This window comes from Heptranchias perlo, unplaced genomic scaffold, assembly GCF_035084215.1.
Source record: "Heptranchias perlo isolate sHepPer1 unplaced genomic scaffold, sHepPer1.hap1 HAP1_SCAFFOLD_52, whole genome shotgun sequence".
Classification (NCBI taxonomy): domain Eukaryota; kingdom Metazoa; phylum Chordata; class Chondrichthyes; order Hexanchiformes; family Hexanchidae; genus Heptranchias; species Heptranchias perlo.
In genome coordinates, this window is record NW_027139537.1 from 5,985,854 (window position 1) to 5,990,378 (window position 4,525).

Below are 4,525 nucleotides of genomic sequence, written 5' to 3' on the forward strand. Positions count from 1 at the left end.
CAGCTGTGGTCTAACCAGGGCTTTATACAGCTGCAGCATAACTTCTACCCACGTATTCTGGTCCTCTGGATATAAAGGCCAGCATTCCATTCGCCTTTTATGATTATTTTCTGTGCCTGTCCATGATATTTTAATGATCGATATACATGGACCTCTAAGTCTCTTGTGATTTTGTGATTTCCGTTCCCACTGCTGTTTCCCTGCACCAGTTACAAAGTACAGTCCTGGTCCCACTGCTGCTGAGACCCTGTGATTCTGCCATCTCAAGCCTTCATTTCTCCAACACTCTCGTCACCTCACATATTTAAATTAGCTGAGCGAGGACATACCACCTGGAATCACAAAGCCTTTCCCTGATTTCTCTCGGTGTGACCCGTCCAGTTAAAGAGGCCTCATTCTGTTATCTCACGGTGTGACCCAGCCAGTTAAAACAGTCTCACCCTGAGATCTCACGGTTTGATCCGTCCAGTTAAAGGGGGTCTCACCGTGTGGTCTCACGGTGTGACCCGTCCAACTAAAGAGGCTTCAACCTGTGATCTCATGGTGTGACACCTCCAGTTAAAGGGGCCTCACGCTATGATCTCACGGTGTGACCCGTCCAGTGAAAGAGGTTTCATCCTGTGATCTCACGTTGTGACACCTCCAGTTAAAGGGGCCTCACCATGTGATCTCACGGTTTGACCTGTCCAGTTAAAGGGGCCCCACCCTGTGATCGCACGGATTGACCCGTCCTGTTAAGGGGACGAGAGAGAGACAGAGGAAATTGTCCCAGCTCCAGAAAAGCATGCAGGATCTGCTCCAGCTGCAGTCGATGGGGATCGATGTTGGGGAGGAACTCAGAGAGTTGAAGGGCCAGAAGTCTCAATCTTCACCTCCGAGGCCTCAAAGATCACCTTTTGGTCCAGAGTCCGCTCCGTGGGGCAGGACGAGAAGTGCTCGCGCTTCTTCTTCTGAACGGTGCACGGAGAGACCTCTGGTGATCAGCAGCCTGAAGGAGGGAGAGGGCTCGGTGACGTCTTCACAGACCGACATACTGAGGGTCAGCAAGTCCTTTTATGCCGGGCTGTATGACGCGAAGCCCAGAGACAGCACAGCCTCCCAATCCTTCCTGTCCTCTCTCTCTTAGAGGACAGCGAGTGGGAGAGCCTGGATTGGTCACTGACCTTGGACGAGTTGACAAAAGCCGTCCAGTCCTTCGAGAAGAGTAGAATTCCGGGGAGCGATGGTTTACCGGTTGAGTTGTACTCAGCTCTGAGGGATTGGATAGGCCCAGACCTACTGGAAGTGTATGGGGGTACGCTTCTGGCAGGCAGCATGTCAGAATCCATGAGGAAAGGCATCATCATCATCATCTACAAGCAGAAGGGGGAGAGGGAAGAAATCAGAAATTGGTGACCCATTTCCTTGCTAAATGACGACTTGAAAATTCTGTCTGCGGTCATCGCCAACAGCCTAAAGTCTGCTCTGGAGCGGTTGATCCACCCGGATCAGACCTGTACTGTACCCGGCAGGAAGATCTCTGATAGCCTTGTGCTGCCCAGGCATACGATCGCCTACGTACAGGACAGGGGGGTAAACACCTGCCTCATCAGCCTGGTCCAGGACAGGGCCTTGCTCAGAATATCTCACACCTACATGATGGACGTGCTCTCCAAAATGGGCTTTGGGGAAGAAATCCGCGATTGGATCCGACTGCCCTATGTGGACATCCGCAGCTCATTCCTAATCAATGGGCGGGAGTCGGAGAGTTTTCCAATCATATCTGGAGTCAGGCAGGGCTGTCCTCTCTCCGCGGTCTTGTTCAAGTGTTGTATCGAGCTATTTGACCCGTCCATCAGGAAGGACACAGGTATCAGGGGGATGACGATCCCAGGCAGCGGAGGCTCTCAGGTTAAGGCCTCCCTGTACGTGGATGACGTCACCGTCTTTTGCTCCGATCAGCAGTCGGTCCACAGACTGATGGGCATCTGTGAACGATTCGAACTGGCCTCGGGGTCCAGAGTGAACTACGGTAAGGGTGAGGCCATGTTCTATGGCAGGTGGGAGACCCGATCCTTTGTCCCTTTCACCGTCAGGTCCGACTACCTGGTTCAGGGGGGCCCCAGGTCTCCAGCAAGCAATGGGAGGAGCGGGTCGTCAAGGCGAAACAGAAGCTTGTTACGTTGGGGGGCTCAATAACGGGCAGGAACCTGGTGATAAAGTGTGAGGTACTCGCGGTGTTGCTCTACGTGGCCCAGGTCTGGCCCATTCCCCACCGCTCGGTCGCCACAGTCACCCGAGCTATCTTCCACTTTGTCTGGAGGTCCAAGGTAGAATGTGTCCACAGGGACACCATGTACAAGTCCCCAGGCAAAGGGGGCAGAAGCGTCCCCAATGCTGCCCTGATCCTGATGGATATTTTTGTGTGTGGCTGCCTCAGGATGTGTGTAGAGCCCTGTTACACAAACACCAAGTGTCACTACGTGCTCAGTTTCTACCTGTCCAATACACTGAGAAAACTGGGTCTGGCCATGCTGGCCGAGCAGACGCAGGAGGTCCCGTCCAGCTAGACAGTCCCCCACCACTGTCCCAGGTGGAGAATTTCCTGAGGAGGAACCACTTCGACCACAAGGCCGTCAGACAGTGGTCGACGAGGAACGTTCTGGGGGTCCTGCAGGAAAATGAGAGGGTGGATCCATTCGGGCAGTTCAACGACCAGACGGTCGATGCCATTTGGCAGAACATCTCGTCGCTGGAACTGACCAACAGGCACCAGGATGTGGCCTGGATGGTGGTGAGAAGGGACCTCCCAGTGCGGTCCTTCCAACACGCACGGAATCTCAGCACCACCTCGAGCTGCCTTCAAAGCTGCAACAGGGATGAGACCGTTGTCCGTCTTCTGGTGGACTGGACCTTCACGCAGAATGTGTGGAGAGAGATGCGTTTGTCTCTGTCCCAGTTCATCCCCAACACCTCGGTAACACAGGACGCTGTGCTCCATGGGTTGTTCCCCAGGACGTACACTGAGACAGATATCGACTGCTGCTGGAAGACCATCAACTCGGTGAAGGAGGCCCTTTGGTCCACTCGAAACCTACAGGTTTTCCAGCTGAAGGAGCTGTCCACGAGCGAGTGTTGCCGACTGGCACACTCCAAGGTCCAGGGGAATGTGCTGCGGGATGCACTGAGGCACGGTGCGGCCTACACAAGGGCTCTATGGGGAAAGAGCACCGTGTAAAGCCATCCCACCTTTTATTACACAGAATGTATGACAAGAAATGCACTCTGCATTGTATCGAAATAATGGGATCAGAGTGTGTGCGATCTGTTTTGTATTGTTTAGAATTGAAATTGCGATTTTTACCCTGAACTGTATGCATCCTTAAATTTTATGAAATAAAGTATATTTTGAAAATAAAAAAAAATTGCTGCTCAACGGCACTCCTCTGAGCAGCGAGAGACCTGTCTGACTGTCTGAGAGAAGTCTTTTTTGCCTGAAAGTGAGTCCGGTTTGACGTGTTGTTGCACAAAGGCACTCCCTGCTGGTGAGCAGAGGAAAATGCTCGAGCAAATCAGCCATGTTCGGACAGACACAGAAAGCTTTCAGGTTTGAGAAAGGAAAAGCGCCAATATTTTAACCAGTAAGCAATCTGTAAAGTTAAGAAAGCGGCCTTGAGCTCAACACCATTCGCTCCAAAAGCAAGTTTGCTACTTTGCGCCGGAATTAAACCAGCGATTTAAGAGTAATTTTGCTTTCAAGATTTAATCTCTACAAGTTTTCCGCATTACCAGCTGAGCTATCGAAGGGAAGCAGCAAAGGTGATTGTTCACCGTGCGCCTTTTGACACTCCCGGACTCGTGGAGTTGCGTGGGCATGATCGAGACTGACTCGGTACCTGCTCATACCGCAGCGCTTTGAGAGTGTGAGCTGCTCCTTACTCTCCACAACCTGGGTTAGTGGAGCAATGGAGAACGTGTCTGGCCAGAATTCAGAAGATTGTTGGTTCGATTTCCACCTGGATGGAGAGTTTTTTGCAAACTGCCGATTAGTTTATGATTTTACAACTTGCAAACTGTCCTACTTGGTAGTGCTGCCTGGATATGTATGGATCAAGTGCCTTCTTAGCGCAGCAGGCAGCGCGTCAGTCTCATAATCTGAAGGTCCTGAGTTCAATCCTCAGAGAAGGCATCTTTAAGCTTTTTTTTCCATCTTTGCTCAAGACCAAAATCAAGAATTTTTGCTGCCTGCAGCACACCAAAAGATTTGCTGCCCCTTGACCCCTCTGTACCGTAGCACGCAGTGAAGCTTAAGAAGTACATGGACCATGGGCTCGCTGAAAACTGACACCACTTTTGTTTCTGGACAATTGACCCAAGTCAAAAGGTGAGTGGAGAATACAAGAAACGATCCTGCTATCTCTCACATGCTCAGCGAGCACTCTATCAGAATCATAGAAAGGTTACAGCACGGAATGAGGCCATTTGGCCTATCGAGTCCACACCAGCTCTATGCAAGAGCAATCCAGCTTGTCCCACTCCCCCGCCC

At 51.6% G+C, this 4,525-nt stretch overlaps 1 non-coding gene across 1 annotated transcript; it reads left to right on the forward strand.

The window, feature by feature from the left end:
- The first annotated feature begins 4,095 nt into the window (after positions 1-4,095).
- Positions 4,096-4,168, forward strand: trnam-cau (transfer RNA methionine (anticodon CAU)). Its single transcript has one exon. It is a non-coding gene; the product is annotated as a tRNA-Met (tRNA).
- The last annotated feature ends 357 nt before the right edge of the window (positions 4,169-4,525 follow it).